This window comes from Camellia sinensis, chromosome 3 (genome assembly GCF_055761805.1).
Source record: "Camellia sinensis isolate YWXY chromosome 3, ASM5576180v1, whole genome shotgun sequence".
NCBI lineage: Eukaryota > Viridiplantae > Streptophyta > Magnoliopsida > Ericales > Theaceae > Camellia > Camellia sinensis.
The window spans coordinates 12,627,100-12,652,671 of NC_138963.1; the positions used below are offsets into that span (position 1 = coordinate 12,627,100).

A 25,572-nucleotide genomic window follows, 5' to 3' on the forward strand; every position below is an offset into this window, starting at 1 on the left:
GGTAATATTATGTTAAATTATTTTATACCCGAGTTATGTATGTTGCTAGTACAGGCTACCATGATTGGTGCAAAGTCAATGAAGGGTACTCCATATTGGATGGCTCCAGAAGTTATCCTTCAAACCGGTCATAGCTTGTGAGTACAATCACACATTCCCATGCTTATAGCTGATCTATGATATGGATAAGACAAATGCGACCATGTGTTTTCTTACTAGCTCAACCCATGTCACCTTAGTTACATCTTCAATGTGGATAAAGTTACTCTTACGCATTGGTGCAGTAAATGCTTGCAATATTTTCACTTAAGCACGTACATATACACCATGCTTGTTGCACTCCTTATTTTGTGCTTGTTTTAGCTCATTAGTTTAATATCAAACATTCCAGCTCTGCTGATATATGGAGTGTTGGATGTACGGTTATTGAGATGGCTACAGGAAAGCCTCCTTGGAGCCAGCAGTATCAGGAGGTATTTTGAAACCATCATCTTCCATTGTTTTCCTACTGAAGTATTTATTTGTTCTGTTGACTACAACTTTGGGACTCAGTAAGATGTTAGTTCATTGTTTGTGAACTAACTAATTGGTGTTTCTTTTAGGTTGCTGCTCTCCTCCATATTGGGACAACTAAATCTCATCCACCCATCCCTGAGCATCTCTTTGCTGAAGCAACGGATTTTTTTGTTAAAATGTTTGCAGAAGTATGTTTCACATGCCTATTATTTTTGTTTCTTGCTTCTCTTGCCCTTTGTGTCCATTGTCAATTATTTTTTTTAGGCTGATATACAAATTTATAAGAAGATAATTTATGCTTTACTTTTAAATTTGTTTCATCCTCTTATCCTTCTATGGCAGGGAACCAAACTTAAGGCCAGCTGCATCAGATCTGCTGCGGGTACTATTACACTGCAGGCTAATTTAACTTATCAATTCCTTACAAATTAAGCTCTTGACTCATATATATATATATATATGTAAGGTTATCTTGTAGCAGAACATTCTTTGATTCTGATGAAAAACACAATGTTAGATAATAAAAGTTGTCACTTCTTTTAATAATTGTTCTAAAAAATGTTTTTGGCTTATCGTATGCAGCATCCATTTGTTACTAGGGAGTATCAGGAAACCTATACTGTGTTACGCGCTTCAGTTAAGTTCAGTATAACTGCATGAAGCCTTCTTTGTTTGCATTATGCAGCTTTTGTTTTTCCATTCTTATTTATTTTACAATCATTAGGAAAATTCTGGAAAAAAGATGGTAACACCTGAGATGGAGCTTAAGAACTCTTAAGGGTTTTTGTTAAATAACCTTGGGTGCTTTCAAGATATATTATTGTCTGTTATTTCTAATTATAACTCTGAGGTTGAATTTCTGTTTTAGCATGGACCCTATTATCAGGACAACCTACACACAATTGAAGGATGTTCATAATAGTGTGAGGTGCTCAACTATTTATCCTGAGAAGTTCCCAGGAAATGTCCCACATTGGGGATCAGGAAATTGTGATAATGACATGTGTCAGATAGATGATGCAGATGATCTTGTGAATAGAGCATCAGCAAAGTTTGATTTTACTTTACTTTGTGGTGATTTTAATAAGGTAACATATTGCTTTTATGCCTTCCAACAAATATAATATTTGTCAGCATAGTAACCCCTAACAACCAATGGTTTGTTGTTTTTGTTAATCTAGAGTTTTAATCCTATGTCTGAGCCCGACGATAATTGGCCATGCAAGTCTGATGACACTCTAGAGTTGGAAAGTAAAGTGAACTTATTGTTTGGTCAAACAGTTAACAAGGCTACTGACATCCCTCGAGCATCTGGTAAGGGGAACAATGATTTTACATTTCCATGTGGCCCCTCTGTAGCTGAGGATGATGATGATGATAATGAAGTTATTGAGTCAAAAATTAGAGCATTCCTTGATGAGAAGGTTTTATCGCTTTCACTTAAGTTTTCATTTTTGGTTATGGAAGCTTTGGGTTGTTTGTTGTCCAGGGCGGTTCATGGCGGTTTGTTGCAGGGACTTGAGGTGGATTATTCAGGATCAGGCCATTGTGATGATGACATGTGTCAGATAGATTATGAAGATGATTTTGTGATTGGAGTATCAGCAAAGTTTGATTCTGCTTTACTTTCTGATGATTTTAATGAGGTAACATATTTCTTTGATGCCCTCTAACAAATATAATATTTGTCAGCATAGTAACCCCTAACAACCAATGGTTTGTTGTTTTTGTTAATCTAGAGTTTTAATCCTATGTCTGAGCCTAACGATAATTGGACATGCAAGTCTGATGACACTCCAGAGTTAGAAAGTAGAGTGAACTTATTTTTTGGTCAAACAGTTAACAAGTCTGCTGACATCCCTAGAGCATCAGGTAAGGGTAACAATGATTTTACATTTCCATGTGGGCCCTTAGTAGCTGAGGATGATGATGATGAAGTGCTTGTGGCGAAGTATGGTTTGGGTAGAGGGGGGTGGTGTTCTGGAAGCGTGGGGCTGACACATGGTCGGGGTATTTGGAATGGCATTTGGTTGGGTTGGGAGGCATTTTGGCATCGGGTTCGGTTGAAGGTTGGAGTGGGGTGATTCTGCAGTTGTTAACGTTGCCTGTACTGCTAGCTTCGGAACTTATTCCCAATGTGTATCAAATATTGGCACTGAAAGTGTTCAAACTCTGTCGCAAGTACAACCACCTAAGCCTAGTGAATGGAAAGAGATTGTTCGTGATGATCAGGAGCTGATTAATCCAAGGTTTGTGAGTAGATGTTTGATGCTTGCTTTAGTTTGTATTTTCTTTTGGTGGACCATGTTTTCTTTCTGTAAACTGAGAATGAAAAATGTTTTACTGGCAGCACAAGCTTCTGTGAGAGAAAAAGAATATGGGAAGAAGAGCTTTATGAAGAGCTTGAAAGGAAACGAGGCAAGTGAAAATTTACCTTATATTCAAAAGATTATAAAAGCAAGCTGTTATGTTTATTGTGATTTGCTTGCTAGTCTTCAGGATCAGCGATAGTCTACTCTAGGTCTAGCTTGTTGCATTCTAGGTCCTGTGAGATCAAATCATTGAAAATCTCAAATTAAGTTCTGTTGTGAAACTGCACAAAGGACAATCTTGCATCATGCCATTGTATACCTTAACAAGACATGTAGAACAATGTTTCAAAGGTTTTGGACCTCTTTTGATTAAGTGGAATTCTTGTGTGTAAGGTTGTTGGAACTCCTGTTACAAATTGCAGAACACAAGCAACAAGAAGTCTGTGGCCTAGAGAACTCTGTTTCAACTACATATGGTTCTTGGGAAGAGGTATTGTGTTTGCTCGTTGAACATGGGGCTCTGATTGTAGTTGATATATATAGTACCACAATCATATATGCTTACATGTTTTATAAAATGTTTTATTCTGTTTATTTACTTGTTTATTTTTTGTGGAAACAAATTTTTAATCTGATATGGGACAATTAGTGAGTTGATTTCAGCTCAGGTTCATTGAACTTGGGGCTTTTGACTGGAGTTGCAAGTTCTAATTTGGTTCATTTGAGTTAGTGATGCACAGCTGGAGGTTGAACGTTAAGAGTGCATAGGCTCCACTCATTTTGTTAATATATTTGGACCCTTAATCGAACCTTATTTGTTAATCTATGGTTTAGTTTCATCTGCGAGGAATATTGCTTGGTTAGATGATTAGTCTTGTATGGATTGATTTTTATTTTTTTCCAAAATCATGAACTTCAATTTTTACTTAAGAAGTTAAGCTGGACCTCTGGCTTCAATTTGTGCTTGTTGCAACAACGAGCTGGGTTCTACAATGTTTGCCAAGCTTGTTGAGCCAATGCTGAGTTGGTGAGCAGTTCTAGATGAGCACTGTAGTAATTATTTACGGTAACCAAGGGTTGAAGGTAATACACCTTTTTGCTAAATCGGAAAATTTGGTTAAGACTCCACTGTTGATAATTTGATGCTCTTGAAACTGTATCTTCCCATTATGGCGTCTGTGCGCAAATTTTATTTGGTGATTATTGAACTTCCGTTTTCGTTTCTATCTCATTTTCAGTAGTTGCTTGCTCTTGTTTTGGCATTGTGCATTCATGTCCTCAGTGTGGAGGCTATGAAAGTTGCATTCATGGATATGCATGCTTTTTATCAAGCCAAAAAAAGCTCTTTTTGTTCATAACATATAATAATATACTTTCCTCCTGCACAACCCAGATCATGCACAATCTCTTGCATGAAAATACATTAAACATTAAGGCCATATTTGGGATTGCTTTCATTTTTTATGTTTTTGGTTTTGGTGAAAATAGAAATAATGAAAAACATTGAAAGCACCTATGATTTTTATATGGTTTTCACTTTTGTATGAATTTGTTTTCAAAGATTTACAAAGCAATGTAAAAGTAATTCCTAAAAAAGGGGTGTGTGCAGAATTTTTTTCAAAAATAGTCTGCAAACAAGTTTTGTTGTGTCAGTTTTCGTTTTTTCTATTTTCTAGAATAGAAAATGAAAACAGTACCAAATGTGCCCTACTTGTTTATTTGGAACCGTTCTTTTCTAGCTTGCAAGTGTTAATTTATTTATTTGTAATTTATATTTTATCACAAATCATGCAGATCACCATCTGGGTCAGTAGTATATCTTTTCATGCATATGCTGAGATTACATTTTAGAGCACATCTGATGTAAGTATTTACACCTATCTTTAGCCCGATTCTAGCTTTGTCTTCTGATGGTTTGCAAATGATTTCTATACCTTAACTGTTATAAGGGAGGCAAGGGGGATTACAGATCTGAAATTTGCTTTCCAGGTAATCATGGACCACCCATCTTAACCTATTCCCTTGACATCCAATATATATTTACTCATTGAATTCTGATCTTTAAGTCATTCCTTACAGAATATTTTTCCTTGGAATATTGTTGAGAAAAAGGAGGATTTCTTTCAACGGAGTGTGATTATGTTAAGTATGTTTCGTCAATGACTTACCTTTACATTTGATGCTTTCTTATTTTGTCTTCTGAAATTGTGTTATCTTGGTTGCTAGATTATTGTTAAATTTGATATTGTGATTTTTGTTCTTTGTCACAGATCTATTGTCTCGAAAGGGGAGATATTGCAGCAAAACACCACCAATGCGCACAACAGTGATTCTAACAGTTATTTGAAGACAGATTGTTCTGATTTGGAGGTGTTCTTTAACGCCTTTGCTATATTATTGTTAGTGAATAGAGTGTTTTCTTTGTTTTGCATTTCATGGATTTGCTATAAAGACTTACTATGATTAATGATACTGAATCTTGGGTAGTTAATAAAAGAAATGTTTGTAAAATGACTAACTGAAATGAGAATATTGAGATAGATGGTCTTTCATACAATGGTTAAGCTTTCTTGGCATGCTATCTACTAAAGATAGGATCAAGGATTGGGGTGTGGTAGATGATATATCTTGTGTGCTTTGTAATGTGGAGATGGAATCACATAATCATTTGTTTTTTCAATGCTGCTTTTCCCACTATGTTTGGAAAGAGATTTTGTTGAGTAAGCATGTGAGTAGAAAGAAACCCTATGTCCTTTGTAGCTGAGATTGATTGGGTAGTTCACAATATAGGTGGAAAGTCTTTTGGCCATTCAGTACACAAATTGGCAATAGCTGCTACTATCTATCTTGTGTAGATGGAGAGGAACTACAGAACTTTTTCTCACAGAAGGACTGATGAAAATTCAGTTCTAAATAAAGTGATCGATGACATAAGAGCAAGATTATATTCATGGGAGAATATAAAATAGTCATACAAATAACAAGTTATGTTCTTCTTGGGGATTTCCCCAACAAGGGTCAGTATTGGATGAGATGAAGGAATAGCTAAATACTCGATAGCTAGTTGATAGTTCTTTTATATGTGTAGTTTGTGAAAATATCTGTTCTGTTGAAAGCTACTAGGCTGTTGATCTTTGTTATAACTGGTTTGACTGGAGGATGCCCCTGTAAGGGTGTATCTATTTGTTTTATGAAATGAAATTTAACTTACGAAAAAGAAAATTAAAAATAATAAATGAATTCAATATAAAGAAGTTAAAAGTGGCACTAATTGAAGATAAAATGAGGTAAATCATTGGAGATTTTATGATCTTATGCATCATAGACCAATTAATGGTCATGTAAGGAGTATTGATTTGATGCACATAGAGGGTGACAAAAGAAATGTAGGAAGACGCGGGAGAACTTGGGTTGAAGTGATAAGAAATGACATGACTATCGTGAACTTGACTAAGAATGTGACTGTGAATGGAGCCAATGGCAGGAAATTGATCCATGTAGCTGGCCCCAAGTAAGTAGGACCAAGGCTTGTTGAGTTATAGACTTTCGAAAATGTCTTGCCTTTCAAAGACTCCTTGCTAGTAGACTTGTTCCCTCGTTCGTTCTTGGGAAGATTAAGGATGAGAACATACTCAATAAATCCATTTGCATCTTCTCACCCCCACCCGCAAAAATAATAAATAAGTAAACAAAAGAAAAACAAATTCCCTCCGTCATAGTTGCTTTTTAGAACACAGTGTAGCCATTACGCTTGAATTTTTTTTGCTGATAATGACAGTTCTTATTTTCTTTTGATTGTCATAATTATGGTTTCTTTCCAATTGGACCAGGTTATTCGGGTTGTGGTGGGAACCATGCCTATTGGGCACCTCTACAGTCGATTGGTACCTTTTGTTCTTATCCTTGTAGATGGTAATTTTTCGCCTCTATGCTTTCTTATCACATTCCTTGTAATAAAACTGAGCTGCAATTTTTAACCATTCATATCATTGAATCACGTAGCAATCCTATTGACATTATTGATCCAAGATGCGAGATTCTTCTCATAGTTCAAAAGAAAATTGATCTGCAGGGCGGCAATCAACTTAGATTGCTTGGTTTTGCAGCGATTTATCGTTTTTACGATTACCCCGACAGTTTGCGCTTGCGGCTTAGTCAGGTTTACACTTTTTTACATTAATAACTTGTTATCTTGAATTAAACAGAACCTGGATTTGGGGGTTCTATGATGCGTGTTTGATATCTTTGATTTTGTATGTCAGTGGAGTTTGAGAATTGCTTTTTTAGAAACTTTTTTGTTGGCTTTTTTTCGTCTTTAGTGAATTTTTTAGTAAAACATTTCAAGAAGCCTTACACTTTAGGTTCTACTGAATTAGACAGACTTGAAAAGTAAAAAATTAAAAATAAAAATTTAGTTGAAAGAAGTTGACTTTTTTTTACTTTAGTTAACCTTTTTTTGTTGTTGTTGTTATTTTGACCTTTTAAATCATTCTAGACTAAATAGATTTGAAAAGTAAAAAAAATTGAGAAATTTTTTTAAAAAGTTTCAAAAAAATTGGAGTTTTTTTTAGCTTATTCCAAAAAAAAGATGCGGTTATTTCTAGCATTTGATGAGATTTCTATTTCTATTGTGGGCAGATATTCGTATTGCCTCCTTACCAGCGCAAAGGTTACGGCCGTCATCTTCTAGAGGTGCTTAATAATGTTGCAATTTGTGAAAATGTTTATGACTTGACAATTGAAGAGCCTTTGGATTCCTTACAACACATGCGAACATGTATTGAGGTGGGACGCCTACTTGTTTTTAACCCAATCCAGAAAGCCCTCAATTCCACAATTTTACGTGTGAATCAAGAAAATCTCTCAAAGACAAGCCAAACTTAAGCAAATCGACAATTTCATGACTGTCATTTCAGATTATGTTAGAGCTAAGGTCATAAGGAAGGACTCGGGGGCTGCAGAGAAGCGGGTGATTGAATTTCCAATAGATTATGATCAAGAAATGTCATTTGCACTACTAGAAAAATAACTTTTTGCATATAATTATTTGACCGTTGCAAAAAAAATTATTTGCAACGGCAGATTAGCCGAAGCTAAAACTTATGAACCCCAGCCTAAGCAAAAACTTGCGAACCCACTATGCCCAATTTATATTTTCCTTTTTTTTTAAACTCTAATTTCCCCCAAATCTAATTTCGCTCGATCGTGTCTGAGTAAGAGAATCTGATTTCCCTCTCTCGATTTCGCTCTATAGATCACCATGGTCGTCTGAAGAAGAGATCTCCAACGGTATAAACTCTCTCTCTCTCTCTCTCTCTCAATGAGTCTCTTTGAATCATTCATTCATATTTCAACTTTTTCATCTCTCTACTTCGATCACTTGAACTCACTGTAATTCGTATTCAACTTCTTCATCTAAACTCACTGTAATCCAATCACTTTTTCATCAATCTATTGATTTTTCCACCAGGTAGCCTGATTCTGGAATCAAGCTTTGGTTTGAATCAATCCTTCCTCATCTGCTACAAGTACAAGTTGAACTATTCAATTCTTAATTGTTATCGCTTCACCTTCCAATTCTCACCTCTCTCTCTCTCTCTCTCTATATATATATATATATATAGCATTGCTCTCACATGCTTGCTTGTTTTCACCTCCTTGGTTGTAACTAATTGTGATCATATGTCATATAAGAATTGAGCATTTTTTTGTTTGATTTGCTGATGTCTTGCTAGTTGTGTGTTGTTGTTTTATCGAGACAGTAGAACTGCATTTCCATATGTATGTATTCTATGGAGCTACAACTAAATAGAAATAGACACTTGATTTTTTAATTTATTCTGTATAGTTGAATTGTGCCAATCCAATAAGGTTAGATGTTACTTTAGTCCCGGTCCCAATGTTAGAGAGCTTGCATCCCTGAGGGCTAGCTTGAAAGGGTAAGTCCCCAGGAAAACAATCAGAGCTCTTAAATTTGAATTCCTACCTCTCTCTATATATAACGTTAATGGATGGTTATATTTGGAGTTTTATCCTGGGTCTCACCAAATGTGGGATCAAGGGTTCCTCGTTATCTATACTATTATTAATATTATTATTATTATATACATACAACTCTGTTAGTGTGAACTATTACACTTATTTCCAAATTATCCCAATATAACTATCTCATATTTTGATTTTGAGTTTCAAATTTTGATAGCCTTTTCAATTTATTTATTTATTTTATTTTACATTCAACTGGTTGATTTCATAACACACCTATATCTATGGTAACACATTCACAACTTTGCTTGCATCTGTAATGTCTATTGGTTATGAGCAGAGCACCCTTGCATTTCTGGATTCCTGATATCTTGATGATAGAAACATGCAATTTTGCTCTATGTTGGGCAGCAACTAAAGAGATTGTTTAGACAATCCAATTTTTTTTTTTTTTTTTTGGGTGTCCTTTTCTTCCCTTTCTCATTCCTCTTGCTAAAAAAAGAAGATCATTTTGCAGTTTTTATAGATCTTTCACTTTCACTGACAAGGACCAACCAAAAAAGAAAGAAAAAGAAAAAAACTTAATCAAAAAAGGGGCATTCCGAGAATTGAACTTGGGACCTCTTGCACCCTAAGCAAGAATCATGCCACTAGACCAAATGCCCTTCTATATTAAGTACTTTATCTATTTTATATATCATGTAATTAATTAGGTTTGAATAAACAATGTTGTGCATCTATAACAGATTTGCTTGTTCAAATAATGATGACAATTCCAGAATGCAGTAAATAGCATCAAGGAGTGTTTTTAAGCAAACTTCTTCAATCCCAAGAATGACTTCTAAAATCATAAAATATCAACGATGATAAACTATGCATATTTAAATGTATTGTTCATCTGTTAACGTTATTGATCCAACAACTATAAATAGTGATCTCTAATTCTAGAAAAATATTCATGTTAAACATTAGGTTGGGCATTACATTTTATCTCTCTTCTGTTTTTCATTTTGTGAAATCTTTATGTGCAATTAATTGATTCTGTTAATTTGTTAAATATTGATGTTGGGCACGGCCTTATGTGTCCTTGTTACAATATCTGTAAAGGAACACATTGTTTACATACACCATAACAAATCACCAAAATCTATTTCACTAATGTTTCTAAATACTTTTTAGTGTTCTAAAGAAATGTAAACACTGATATTTATGATTTTGTTTTCCTCACAATGTTTCTGAAATATGCACTAATGTAGGGGATCACTACCTAAAACCATTTGTAATATGAAACCGACTACATGATAACAAATTGAAAGAGTGTTTCTCCTAATTAGTCAGGATTGAACTGCGTTTGAAAGTTTTTGTTTTTGAATTTGAGTTGAAGATGCTTTTATTGGAAGAAGGTGGTTTATTTTAGTTCTGTGCTAGTGTATGGGTAGCATTGGAGTGGTTTTTCTAAGAGATTTACTGATTTTTCTAAGTGGTTTTTCTAGGTGATTTTTCCAAATTAGAACCCCTCAATGCTCTTGAAAATGATGTACATGTGCCTAAAACCAAGGGTAAGGAGCATCGACGCAAATCAAAAGTTCAAGATGACAAGAATGGAACAATCTCACTTCCAGTGCCGGTCAAACGAAGAAGGATGTGTGTAGTTGATAAAAAATGCAGTTGGGAGGTTGTGTGCCCCGGCACAGGCTATGCTTGAAATGCTTGGAGCCAAACAGCACAGAAGAAAATGTTCAATTCGGTTCTCATTGGTTGCCTCAGAATACCAGTAAGAACATCCTGTAGTGGTGAAAATAACGCAATTTTTAATTTTTTTTTTTTTTATTTTGGGATATTTCAAGTTTTGATCGGTAATCATTTTATCTATGTTAAATGGTTTCAAGGGAGGAGATGTTCCCTTGCCACAGATATCTGCATGTTACTTGAGGATAAAGTAAGTTTTCTGGTCCCATCACTAATCTGTAGCTTTGTCAGTGATATTTTTCCCAATTGGATACTGTCAGGCCATTTACATGTTTGTCGGGTCATTTTTGCATGTTCTTCTATGCATACTTATGCTTGAGTAGTGTTTGAAAAGAGAAGTTTCTTGTGGCAAAAAAAAAGAAGAAGAAAACGGCCATGGAAAAGCAATGAAAAATAAGTTTTTGAAATGTACTTATGTTCAATAAGATTTCGTATATCTATTCTGTAGATAAATTACAAGTGTGGAACACTTTATGGAGCATCAAGTGGCTTGGGTTTTATACCTAAAGTACTTGCTTTTTCACTTCCAGAACTCCATTAAAAAAATTAGGAGCCACTTGATTTTTTATTTTTGATACCAAAAATAGTAAAGAATTATCTATCATATCAGATACTTTGTAAAATTAATTTATTGACAAATTGTTCCAAAAATATATTCTTGTCACTGACTTAAGTTATCTAATTAAAAGAGGAATATATTGAGGAAGGGCCTAAGGAGGTACACGTGGTGGCTGAGATTAGGTTGAGCCTTTGATTTTGAAACCTAAGTAGGATACAACTCTTGGGGAGAGTAAGAGAGGGGATGATATAAGACCAATGTGGTCAGGCAACGTTGGACTGAGCCAATAATCATCTGGGTAAGATAGTCATAAGGTGTGAGTTGAGGCAATTCTCTTGGACAGAGAAAGGTAAATGGTCCATGCATGAAAGTAAGTCACCAAAAATTTAAACCCCTAAATAAATGTTCCAATCCAGATGATATAAAATTGCAGGAGGGAGGTGGGTTTTCAAGGGTGGGCTGTTCCTTAGTGAAAATAAGATTTGAACGTAACACGGTCTTCATAAATTGTGACCTTGGTTATGAAGTTGGCAATGGACATCTATGGGCATATTCCTCTTCTCAACGTCAAATAACTTATTTAACTTCTTGGTTATGAAGTTGGCAATGGACATCTATGGGCCGTTCCTTGAAGATTTATTTGTTGGCTTGGTAGTAATTACAAGAAGTGGCTACTAGCTGTTTATTGATGCATCCATCTACAGTGACAAGGAATTGTCAAATTTACATGATCTAACATGATGCATGTTAGGTTATACATATGCATTTGGCTTCATAAATTCAGATGATTCAACACAAAAGAGCACATTAATACATGTTTGCATTTCATGATTCACATTATAGCTAATAATATCTGGGACAACTCAATACATACAAGAACTAAAATGAATTAAGGAAAAGAAAAGATAAAGGGATGAAGAAAAGAAACATACACCAATAGTATAGCGACCCCGGTCTTTTCCCATTTGATTATTATATAATTGTTGTTGTTGTCTTTTATTTTCTCATTTGGAATTATAGGATGTGTTGGGCAGGTTTGTTTCAGGTTGGTTGGGTTTAGAAACCAAGTGTTGCTGTCCAGGATTTTGGTTCTTCGCTCGAGCAAGGAGTTGGTCGCTCGATCGAGAGATGGCGTCCAGTATTGACCTGTAGCTCTGCATTCTTGGCTCGAGCGAGATTTTCTTCGCTCGAGCGAGTTAGTTTGTCCTTCGCTCGAGCGATGGTTCTTTCGCTCGAGCGTGAGTCTGATTACAGACCTGAGGATTTGAGTTCTTCGCTCGATCGAGTTTTCTTTCGCTCGAGCGAGCTTTTGGGTTGTTGGCTCGAGCAAGGTTTCCTTGGCTCGAGCGTAGCTTTTCTGTGTCTGGTCGCTCGAGCGACAAAGGCTTCGCTCGAGCGAGCCTGTCCAGTTTATATACACAGCAGCGGGTTTTGATCAGTCCTTTTCATCTTCTTTTTGATTCCAAACCCTAGGTCCGACTTCTCTCTCTCCCTACTCACCTTCTCTCTTAGATTTGATCCACTTAGGGAGTGTTTCTACCCTAGATCCTTTATTAAAAAGATAGAATGAGTCGAGGGCTTCCATTTAATCTGAACATTTGGCGATTTGGAGCACTTTGGTATTTGGGCACTCATCTCTGTCTTCACCATTTGGGTTGTTTTCTTTGAGGTAGGGATTTCCTACTCCATTTTATAGGTTTTGTTCTAAGTTTTGGTATTTTGATACGTTGGGGATACTTTGGTAAATTCTGGGAAAAACCCTAGTTGTATTATTAAATTAATTTGTATAATTAATTCATGGAGTTGGGAAAAGATGGTTTAATTCATGGAATTGGGAAATTCATTGATTAAATGGCGTAGTTGGATAATTTGAATTATTTGTCTATTGAATTGTTGACATAGTTATTTTCAGTTTAGAAATAACTGTTTTGGGCTATCGGTGGAGGATAGTCGTGATTGTTGTAGACATTGCATGTGGATTAGGAATAACTGAAACTAATCACATTGGTTAAGTCATTAATTTTGACTATTGCATTGATACAAAAAATACATGTATTGATTGAGCATTGCATTTGCATACATTGTTTTGTGTGGGAGGAGATAGGGGATGTACTCCACGGTTTAGGGGAAGATAGGGGATGGACCTCTAAACTGGATTCTTGTTTGGGAGGAGATAGGGGATGGACTCCATTAGCATCACTTTTATGTGTGCTTATTTATATAGAAGTGTTTTATTGATACAGCACTAAAATGTGTATCAATCTGGAAGTATGAAGTGTTTTGAATTGAGCTTGAGTCTCATTTGTTTGCTGATATTGGAAGAATGTGATTATGATATATATAATTCACTGTTGTAAGTTCGGCCAGGTTCTGAGCCATGTTGATTAAGTTGGAGAGTAAAATGTATCTTAGACAATAGTGTCATGAGGCTGTAAAATGAAGTAATTGATTATCTTGGTTAACCATCTGTTGAATGCTATTGCTTTATTCATTGCTTATATGTGGTTTAGAATATTTCTACTGGGCTGTGGCTCACCCTTTATGGGAACATCATTTTCAGGTTCAGGTGATAAACTACCTCCAAGGACTTAGCTTGGGAGGGTTTGGCTTCTGGTTTGAAGAAGACTACCTTTAGTTAATTGTCTTTATTTGTTAGTACATGTAAACATTCAAGCCTAGGGCTTTTCTTGTATTGAGTTAGAACTCATATTTTTGTATCCAAGTGTTGGCTTGGAAAGATGTAAGCCTGTAAGGCATTTTATTCAATGTTGCATGTAATGCTTTATTTAGTAATACTCTGATGAATGAATTAATAAATTGTCTTCTTTAAATAATGCATGTCAACGACATATATATAATGGGTTAATTTTGAGGGCGTTACAACTTGGTATCAGAGCGTACCGGGTTTGAATACTTTGGGTACGTGGGACGTGATTAGCATCACATTGGGTTCGTCTCGTTTTATAGAGACTTAGTGTAATGTTATATGCTTATGTGATAACATGTTTATGTGATTATGTGGGTATGGAATGTAATTTCTAGGATGTTGATTGGACCCTTGAGTTTCTAGTAGTCTTGTTGGAAAGGCACTTGATCACTGCTGCTTCCAACCGGAACTATAGTAACGCATTGGGACTATCATTATCCGGGAATGAAATTCGTAGGTGCTTATGTGATTATGTGCTTACGTGGAATGTATTATTGTTGTCCAGTGCATTAGGACGCGAGTGTTTAGCTTCGACACATTTATTAATGTGCTAATGCCTCTGTTTCCTTTATTAGGATGTCAGGACGAGGACGAGGACGCGGTAGGCGTGGTAGGCCGGGTAGGCAGGAGGTGCCTGTGCCAGAGGAGATTCCGGCAGTTCAGGAGGGAATTGGCCAGGCTAATGTGGCCAAGCCAGTAGGCCAGCAGGCTATGGGCGCTTTAGCTCGAGAGATAGCAGGAGCATTCAGGGAGTTAGTAGGCATTCTCAGAGCTGAGAATCAAGCTCAGGTTGTTGCTGCTGATGCAGGACCTTCCTTTCTGAAGAGGGAGTTCTTCCGGTCTAATCCGGATGAATTTGTGGGTGATCCTAAAGAGCCGCTTAAGGCAGATGAATGGCTCGAACAGACAACGAAGACGTTTGAGATGCTTGGCATCGAAGACGAGGGGTTGAAAGTGACCTTGCCATCTTTCCAGTTGAAGGGGGATGCAGGTCAGTGGTGGAAGTTTACTAAGGGGCGTATAGGAGGTACGTGGGAGGCTTTTGTGAATGCTTTCCAGGAGAAGTTCTTATCTCCAGCAGTCGGGGAGAAGCTGCGAGACCAGTTTTGTCAGCTTAAGCAGGCGAGTTCTTCAGTGGCCGAATTTGAGGCTGCATTCACTAGTTTGTCCAGGTTTGCACCTGAGTTGGTGGCGTCTGAGGAATGCCGTTGTATTGAGTTTGAGAAGAAGTTGAGGCGTGGCCTCAAGCTGAGAGTTGGGGGAACTATGATTCGGGATTATGGGCGTATGGTTGATGCTGCAGCCCACATGGAAATCATGATGCAGGAGGAGGAGGAAGGGCAGAAGGGCTCCAAGAGGAGTCAGGATGGTCAGAATGATGGTAGGAGACAGAAGGGTTTTAATCCCCAGCAGTCTCAGGGTAGCTTTTCTAGATCAACTTTTCCTGTACCGAGTGCTAGTTCGGGGAAAGGCAGTCAGGGAGACATTACCTGTTTCAAGTGTGGCCAGCTGGGCCACAAGTCTCCAGTTTGTCCTCAGAGGGGAGGAGTTCAGAGAGCAGCATCTTCTTCGGCTCGATCTCAGAGCCAGAGTCAGGGTAGAGGTCAGCCACTCTCGTGTTATCAGTGTGGTCAGCCAGGGCATATGAAGAGGTATTGCCCGCAGTTGGGTGGCACATCTGGTGCATCTGGTTTGAGGCCGATTCAGGGTCAGCAGCCAGCTCAGTCGGGTCAGGCCTCGAGGGCCAATCAGGGGGGGACTTCATCGTCTCAGTCGGTGCAGCAATCTTATGCTCCTAGGGTTGAGCAAGTTGATCAGAGGTCGTCTGGACGCGTGTATACTATTACCGCGCCAGATCTTGTGCCAGCACCATCAGTTGTGCGAGGTACCTTCTTGTTTTGCAACTCGGTTGCTAATGTTTTGATTGATACGGGTGCATCTCATTCTTTTGTGTCTGCTGCATTTGCATCTGTTTTGGAGTTGGAGTTAGCACAGCTAGCATCTCCTATTTGTGTAGTGTCACCTCTTGGGGGTGAATTGATTTTGAAACAAGGCGTTAGGGGTTGTGATATAGAGGTTGATTATCATAGAATCCCATTTTCCTTTGTAGTTATGCCTATGAGGGGTTTTGATGTTATTTTGGATATGGACTGGTTATCGTCATACCGGGCAGTTATTGATTGCTACCGCCAGAGGGTCACTTGTTGTACTGTGAGCAGAGAGTATTTTCATTTTCTGGGGGACCGGGTTGGTGATGTGTTGCCACCGGGGTATATTCCACGAGGACGGAGTGAGCTTAGTGGTCTACTTGCTAACCTTTCGATTAGTGAGGATGAGGAAACACAGATTGTGTTGCCAAGGGTGGTTTGTGAGTACTCGGACGTCTTTCCCGAGGATCTTGTTGGTTTGCCACCGCATAGGGAGATTGAGTTCTCCATTGACCTAGTGCCCGGCACGGCGCCGATTTCGATGGCACCTTATCGTTTTGCCCCAGCTAAGTTAGTTGAGTTGAAGATCCAACTCCAGGAGTTGCTAGATAAGGGCTTTATACGTCCTAGTGTTTCGCCGTGGGGAGCACCAGCCCTCTTTGTTAAAAAGAAAGGAGGCGCTTTGAGACTTTGTATAGATTACCGGAAATTGAATCGGGCTACGGTTAAGAATAAGTACCCTATGCCTCGTATAGATGATTTGTTTGACCAGTTGAAGGGTTCCCGTTGTTTCTCTAAGATAGACTTGAGATCGGGTTACCACCAGTTGAGGGTCAGGGAAGAGGATATTTCGAAGACGGCATTCCGTACGCGGTATGGCCACTATGAGTTTTTGGTGATGCCATTTGGGCTCACCAATGCACCGGCAGTTTTTATGGATTTGATGAACCGGATCTTCTGGAAATTCTTGGATCGATTTGTAATCGTTTTGTGGATGATATCCTTATCTATTCGCCTTCTGAGGAGGAGCACGAGGAACACTTGAGAGTGGTGCTTGAGTTACTTAGAGCCCATAGGCTGTATGCCAAGTTTGGGAAGTGTGAGTTCTGGCTGAGAGAAGTCAAATTCTTAGGCCATGTGGTATCCGGTGAAGGAGTGTCTGTTGATACATCCAAGGTAGAGGCAGTGCAGGATTGGGCACCGCCTAAGAGTGTATTTGAGATCCGCAGTTTTCTGGGATTAGCTGGGTATTACCGTCGGTTTGTGAAAGATTTCTCCAAGTTAGCATCACCGTTGACTAGACTGACTCGGAAGGGAGTCAAATTTTTATGGAGTGAGACTTGTGAAAAGTCGTTTCAGGAGTTGAAAGTTAGATTGACTACCGCTCCAGTATTGATTATTCCAGAGAGAGGGTTGGGTTATACAGTCTATTGTGACGCCTCACGAGAGGGTCTGGGTTGTGTGTTAATGCAAGAGGGGAAAGTAGTTGCCTATGGCTCACGTCAGTTGAAAATTCACGAGCAGAATTACCCTACACATGATCTAGAGTTAGCAGCTGTGATATTTGCCTTGAAGATTTGGAGGCATTATCTTTATGGTGAGAGGTTTGAGGTGTTCTCGGATCATAAGAGTTTGAAGTATTTGTTTACACAGAAAGACTTGAACTTGAGGCAGAGGAGGTGGATGGAATTTATAGAGGATTATGACTTTGAGTTGCATTATCATCCGGGAAAGGCCAATGTGGTGGCCGATGCCCTTACCAGGAAACCTGTTGGTGACATAGCTAGTATAGCCATCCGAGAATGGGAGATGTTGGGTGCACTTGGGGAGTTTGATTTACTTCTGGGCGAATCCGTTGAGGCTGCGGCCTTGTTTTCTGTTATTGCACAGCCTTCACTTGTGACTCGAGTGTTAGAGGCTCAGAGAGGTGACTTCGAGGTAGAATCTCTCCGTGAGAAGATTTCCAGTGGGAAGGTTGAGAAGGGTTTGACGGTGTATTCCGACCTGAGTGTGAGATACCGAGACCGTCTGTTTGTGCCGGAGTCTTGCCGAGAGGAGGAACTCCGAGAGTTTCATCATTCACGCCTTGCGGTGCATCCGGGAGGCACTAAGATGTATCGGGATTTGGGTCGCCAGTTTTGGTGGCAGGGTATGAAGAGAGATGTGGTAGCTTTCGTATCTAAGTGCCTTACTTGTCAGCAAGTGAAGGCCGAGCATCAGAGGCCAGCGGGTTTGTTGCAACCCTTGCCTATTGCCGAGTGGAAGTGGGAGCATGTCACTATGGACTTCCTTGTAGGTCTTCCGAGGACTCAGCGGGGTAGTGATGCTATTTGGGTGGTTGTAGACCGGTTGACTAAGTCGGCGCACTTTATTCCTATGCGCGTGAGAGATACGGTAGATCATCTTGCCGACTTGTATATTCGCGACATAGTGAGATTGCACGAGGTCCCAGTGACGATCGTCTCAGATAGAGATCCTCGTTTTACTGCCAGGTTGTGGCAGAGTTTGCAGAGTGCCTTAGGCACTAAGTTGACCTTTAGCACGGCTTATCATCCTCAGACTGACGGACAGTCCGAGCGTACTATTCAGATACTTGAGGATATGCTTCGGGGTTGTGTTCTAGACTTTAGTGGGTCGTGGGAGAGGCACTTGCCGTTGGTGGAGTTTGCCTACAACAACAGTTTCCAGTCTAGTATCGGTATGGCACCTTTTGAGGCCTTGTATGGCCGACCGTGTAGATCTCCTGTGTGTTGGGCCGAGGTGGGTGATGCACCTCTGTTGGGTCCAGAGTTGGTGAGGGAAACGACGGAGAAAGTTGAGCTTATCCGTAAGAGGCTTATTACAGCACAGAGTCGTCAGAAATCGTATGCCGACCGTAGGAGGAGACCTTTGGTGTTTGAGGTGGGTGATCATGTCTTTCTGAAGATATCACCTAGACGGGGTTTGATGAGGTTTGGGAAGAGTGGGAAGTTGTCCCCTCGGTTCATTGGTCCGTTTGAGATCCTTGAGAGGATTGGCGAAGCTGCTTTTCGTTTAGCTTTGCCACCGCAGTTGTCCGGAGTACATGACGTGTTTCATGTGAGTATGCTTCGGAAGTATGAGCCGGATCCATCACATGTGTTGGATTGGACCGATTTAGTGGTTGATGAGGATGTTTCGCATGAGGAGAGACCGGTTCGGGTCTTGGATAGGCGGGATCAAGTTTTGCGAGGCAAGACCATCCCTTTGGTAAAAGTTTTGTGGAAACATCATGGAGTGGAGGAAGCCACTTGGGAGCGTGAATTGGAAGTCCGCGAAAAATACCCGGACATGTTTATTGATTTGTAATCTTGTATTTAGATTTTGTAATATTGTTGAACTTAAGAGCTTTATAAATGTCTTAAGTTGTAAAACACTGGGTATGTTTTGGTCAATGGTTATATTTTGGAATTGAATTCGATATGGGAATTGCTAACATTGAAAGGAATAATGCACAATAGTAATGCAGGTTGAGATATATGTTGTTTTTATATATACATTGTGAGATGCCTCTTGATAAAGAGATGAAGTGACCAGTATTGGGTCAAGTTGTTTATTATTGTTTTATAATATCTTTGGGAATTGAGAAAAAAACCTGTTTTCAAAAAAAAAAAAATTTTTGCTTAATTTCGGGGACGAAATTCTTTGAAGGGGGGGAGGTTATAGCGACCCCGGTCTTTTCCCATTTGATTATTGTATAATTGTTGTTGTTGTCTTTTATTTTCTCATTTGGAATTATAGGATGTGTTGGGCAGGTTTGTTTCAGGTTGGTTGGGTTTAGAAACCAAGTGTTGCTGTCCAGGATTTTGGTTCTTCGCTCGAGCGAGGAGTTGGTCGCTCGAGCGAGAGATGGCGTCCAGTATTGACCTGTAGCTCTGCATTCTTGGCTCGAGCGAGATTTTCTTCGCTCGAGCGAGTTAGTTTGTCCTTCGCTCGAGCGATGGTTCTTTCGCTCGAGCGTGAGTCTGATTACAGACCTGAGGATTTGAGTTCTTCGCTCGATCGAGTTTTCTTTCGCTCGAGCGAGCTTTTGGGTTGTTGGCTCGAGCAAGGTTTCCTTGGCTCGAGCGTAGCTTTTCTGTGTCTGGTCGCTCGAGCGACAAAGGCTTCGCTCGAGCGAGCCTGTCCAGTTTATATACACAGCAGCGGGTTTTGATCAGTCATTTTCATCTTCTTTTTGATTCCAAACCCTAGGTCCGACTTCTCTCTCTCCCTACTCACCTTCTCTCTTAGATTTGATCCACTTAGGGAGTGTTTCTACCCTAGATCCTTTATTAAAAAGATAGAGTGAGTCGAGGGCTTCCATTTAATCTGAACATTTGGCGATTTGGAGCACTTTGGTATTTGGGCACTCATCTCTGTCTTCACCATTTGGGTTGTTTTCTTTGAGGTAGGGATTTCCTACTCCATTTTATAGGTTTTGTTCTAAGTTTTGGTATTTTGATATGTTGGGGATACTTTGGTAAATTCTCGGAAAAACCCTAGTTGTATTATTAAATTAATTTGTATAATTAATTCATGGAGTTGGGAAAAGATGGTTTAATTCATGGAATTGGGAAATTCATTGATTAAATGGCGTAGTTGGATAATTTGAATTATTTGTCTATTGAATTGTTGACATAGTTATTTTCAGTTTAGAAATAACTGTTTTGGGCTATCGGTGGAGGATAGTCGTGATTGTTGTAGACATTGCATGTGGATTAGGAATAACTAAAACTAATCACATTGGTTAAGTCATTAATTTTGACTATTGCATTGATACAAAAAATACATGTATTGATTGAGCATTGCATTTGCATACATTGTTTTGTGTGGGAGGAGATAGGGGATGTACTCCACGGTTTAGGGGAAGATAGGGGATGGACCTCTAAACCGGATTCTTGTTTGGGAGGAGATAGGGGATGGACTCCATTAGCATCACTTTTATGTGTGCTTATTTATATAGAAGTGTTTTATTGATACAACACTAAAATGTGTATCAATCTGGAAGTATGAACTGTTTTGAATTGAGCTTGAGTCTCATTTGTTTGCTGATATTGGAAGAATGTGATTATGATATATATAATTCACTGTTGTAAGTTCGGCCAGGTTCTGAGCCATGTTGATTAAGTTGGAGAGTAAAATGTATCTTAGACAATAGTGTCATGAGGCTGTAAAATGAAGTAATTGATTATCTTGGTTAACCATCTGTTGAATGCTATTGCTTTATTCATTGCTTATATGTGGTTTAGAATATTTCTACTGGGCTGTGGCTCACCCTTTATGGGAACATCATTTTCAGATTCAGGTGATAAACTACCTCCAAGGACTTAGCTTGGGAGGGTTTGGCTTCTGGTTTGAAGAAGACTACCTTTAGTTAATTGTCTTTATTTGTTAGTACATGTAAACATTCAAGCCTAGGGCTTTTCTTGTATTGAGTTAGAACTCATATTTTTGTATCCAAGTGTTGGCTTGGAAAGATGTAAGCCTGTAAGGCATTTTATTCAATGTTGCATGTAATACTTTATTTAGTAATACTCTGATGAATGAATTAATAAATTGTCTTCTTTAAATAATGCATGTCAACGATATATATATAATGGGTTAATTTTGAGGGCGTTACAAATAGTGCCAAAGCCTGCCCCAACTGTTCAATAATTGCCCATTGTACACTAAAGATGGTCTTGGTTTGATAAAAGGTTTCCAAAATTCTTTATTGCTAATTCTTGAATTACATAGTGAAATCAATAACTTGATGTAAACTTTTAAATAGTGAAGTCAAATTTCTTCTTCTTGTTTCCCATTGGTATTAATCTATGCTAGGACAAAGATTATGTTAATCATGTTCATTTTTCAAATTCTTTGGTTTATTCATTAATCTGATTGGATTGGGTGACCATTTTCTTGTCTATTTATTTGTGCAAATTACGAATTGGCATCTATATTTTTGTAATTTACTCCAAGCAAAAGAATTAAGAGAATGAACCTTTTTTTTTTCTCTTGACATTTTCTTTTGAAATAGTTTTATTTTTATTATTTCAAGTTAAACTACATTAAATTTTCAAGTCACGTGTATATGTTTTGCAGGTTTTGTTGAGGGAGTAATTGATATAATCGAACGAGTGATGTTTGGGAGCCAAACTGAGATTATGGTGCTTTTTTCTTTTTCTTTTTTTCTTTTTTTTTTGGAGGACTTAAATCTTTTAGTACAATATATTTTAAGGATGGTTGATGGATATTTGTTTAGCATGTATGAAAGTTTATATTTTGTTTGCACACTTACGTGTGAATAGGTTAATATTTCTATTATGAGTTTAAATGAATTTGTTAATTTTGTTATTTTTTATTAAAAAAAACTTGTTAGGTGCTTGCAATTGATTTTTTTGTTGTAGCAAACATATATGTGATTTTATTATAAAAATAATGATTTGTGACGGTAAAAAAATAGTCGCTAAACGTGTTTTTTTTGTTTTTTTTTGCGACGACAAAATAGCTGTCTCAAAAAGTAGGTTAGGCAGTCACAAATAGTTTGCGACTGTTATTTTGCGGTCACAAAGTATTTGCTACCCCCGCATTAGCGTCCCCAATTTGTGGTCGCATGGACCGTCACAAAAGGTCTTTTGCAACTGTATTTTCATTATTTGCGATGGCTTGTGACGATTGCAAAAAAACACTTTTTTTAGTAGTGTTGTCATGTTCAGGTGCACGAATGGTGAAGCCAGTAGGATTGAGATGGATGAAAATCAAACCAATCAAGAGCAGCAGCTGAAGGGACTAGTCGATGAAAGGATGAAAGAGATCAAGTCGATTGCACAGAAGGTATGCAAGGCCATTCCATTGTTGTTTGGTTTGTTTGGTGTCCATGAATCTACCAAGAAAGTGAAAGCTTTGGAAGAGGTTGGAATGCATTGAGGGCTTGCCTGTAAATGAATGAGCTGTTTTCCTTAGTTCTAGGATGAACTTTAATTTGCAGTCATGTTATTTGGATTATTAGCTAGAACTCCTTCATGATTTATGAAGTGAAACTTGAAATCATGCTATTGTTCTATATTTTGAGCAGGCTGTAGGTAGGCACTATTATTAACACACATGGAAAACAACCAACTTTTATGTTCAATTTGTTTTGGCATATTTTATTATGTTCAATTTGTTTTGGCATATTTTATTATGCTCAATTTGTTTTGGCATATTTTATGGCGTTTAGTACGATGACATGAGACAAATGTTGACAGAAAATGTGTTTTTGTGATCAACGAACAAGTTTATTTGGGTGTGGAAAATATTTTCTACTTTTGAATTGGGAAAAACATTTTCAAATTAAAGTTTGACCAATGTCACCATACTATCACCGCCATCATCTCTCCACCACCACTGCTGACACCGCACTACCACCTCTGCATCCCAATACTACTAATACAATCTCTAGTATATGAGTTTCAAAGTTGAACATAACTTGAAGCTCAAAGCCTTGCTCGGATCAAAGGTACTTGTACTAGTTATATCCCAGGAATCCTAGTAGCACTTGACAATTCCGTGAACTTTCACAGATAACTAGCTCAATAATAAATGCACATAGTAAAACCCCTAGATCTGCTTCCTGGCACAAACAGTAATTTTCTATGGAATCACTTCATTACAATACCATAAATTGTAGCCAAAAAAAGTGTTCTTTGAATATCTAAACTCTACAACTCGTTAATTCCAAGCACACATCCTTGCACAACCATCTCAAAATTGCATACATTTTGTACTACTCTTTAGACTCTACTACACCTATCTTTGGTTTGTTCAGGCATACAAAATAAGATATCGGTAAGATTGTAAGATGTTATAACTCATAAGGCAATGGTAATCATTGATGAGAAGGTATGGAATGATCCGGAAAGAAGAAGCATGATGCTGACATTCTCGTGATGTTCACTCAAGTTGCCTTAAATCTTGTGGATGCTATAACCTGCATCCTCCGCCTTCAAGTCCTCCCTCCAGTTCTCGAATTCATATCCACCAAACACCACTTGCTTAATTCCAATGTAGCTGTCAAATGAAAAGGCAATTGGGTAAGTTTCCTTTGGCAACAGCCATTTTTTTTTTAAATTATGTCAAAATCTACTCTCTTTTTTTAGTTCATCTAGACTAGATGACTCTGAAAATTAAAAAGAAAAAATAAAAAATTCAAAAAAAAAAGCTAATTAAAAACGGAATAAGTCAAATTTTATCAAAAAAGCCTATAAAAATTGACCCCCTTTTCCCCTTCTAATTCTTTAAATAAACAAAAAATTTAAAAAAAAAAAGAACAGAACATAAAACAAAAAATTTAGGATTGTCTAGTCTATAGATGAACCTAAAAAGTATCATATTTTGACTCAAAAGTTGAAAAAAGTTCACTAAAGCCAAAATAAGCCAAAAACATTTGTCAACTTATTTGAAACAAGAGGCTTAACTGCAAATTCAATTGGAGATGAGGGTGTGAAAACAACAAAAGTTGAAACAAAACTAGCAAAAGGTGATCGACCAACAAATGAGCAAAGAGCAGCATGACAGAAGGAAGCATAGCCTGGCAATTCATATCACATTCGTATACACAAGTTTACAGGAATCATGTTGTAGGAAAAATTGTGCAATCATGCTCCAGAAAACCATAAAAGTTCATCATGAACTGTTTTCTTCATTTTTTTTTAATTTTTTTTCTTTTCTTGTCTTTGGTCTCCTTTTTAGGATTATTATTTATTTATATTTAAACAGAACTACAGACTTTTAGTATTCTTTTCTTATATCTAATTATATTATATATATACAAATATACATCATTTATTTATATATTATTAATTATATCAGGTCAGGTTTGGATCGGGGAAGGTGATATCTGCCCCCCTCCCACTCTCATTGCAGGTGATCAAAATATAATTCACCCCTGCCCCACATAAGTGTCAAGTTGAGTAAAATTCGTCCCATTTGTGCGGGTATAGATGGATCGTCACGGATCAGACTAAAATAGTTATCCCAACATGCCTCCTTACCTTCGGGAAAAGTCATGCTTATGTATTACTTCTATAGCAACAAATGCTTTACATCTAATAGACTTGCCCCTCTCTTGCTTCACATGTGTCATTTGGTTTGAATTGATATTCATTAAGGCTACTTTCACATTAAAAAAATGTGTATAAGAAATTTAAAATGTGATAAGTAAAGCTTTTAATTTAATGATTGTATATCATTATTTTTGTAAGATTACGAGTGACACTTATTGCAGTGTTGAGTTCTCTCCCATCATGGGATTATTTCACGTAATTGTTTATTTTTTTTGAAGTTAATGTTATTTCTTGTGATAGTTGTTGGGCTTGGTGACTTTCTAGTTATGTAATGCTTTTTATATTTATAATATATCTTTTATAAATTTACAAAAATAAATAATTAATTAAAATGTGATTTCGACTCAATCTATATGTTATGAGGACCAAATTAAAATAAATTTAGATAACACATTTTACTATAGAGTCAATTGTGAAAGTTTTTTGGCATTTTAGAATTTAAAATGACGTTGAATTCTAGTTTGATAAATGTACAAAAAATCAATTAATTTATGACTCATTTTTTTATTATTCAATTTATGACTCTTGTTAAGATTGAATATATGACTTTTTATTTATTATACGTTAAGGGTTGTTTTGGCAACAACTTAAAATAGTTAAAAAATCAAATAGTCACTTCAGAAAAATCAACTATTCTCTTCTTTTGTGTAAATCTTTTCGTAAAGTCAAAAAATTAACTAAAATAGTTATTTTCTAAAACAACAATAGTACTAAAGAAATATTGGTTTAT

At 37.5% G+C, this 25,572-nt stretch overlaps 2 pseudogenes; both read left to right on the forward strand.

Moving 5' to 3' along the window:
• LOC114258106 (mitogen-activated protein kinase kinase kinase NPK1-like) overlaps positions 1-2,189 on the forward strand; it is a 45,220-nt pseudogene extending 43,031 nt beyond the window's left edge.
• A 78-nt stretch (positions 2,190-2,267) lies between these two features.
• On the forward strand, positions 2,268-25,106 carry LOC114258133 (histone acetyltransferase type B catalytic subunit-like; annotated as a pseudogene).
• Positions 25,107-25,572: the final 466 nt, after the last annotated feature.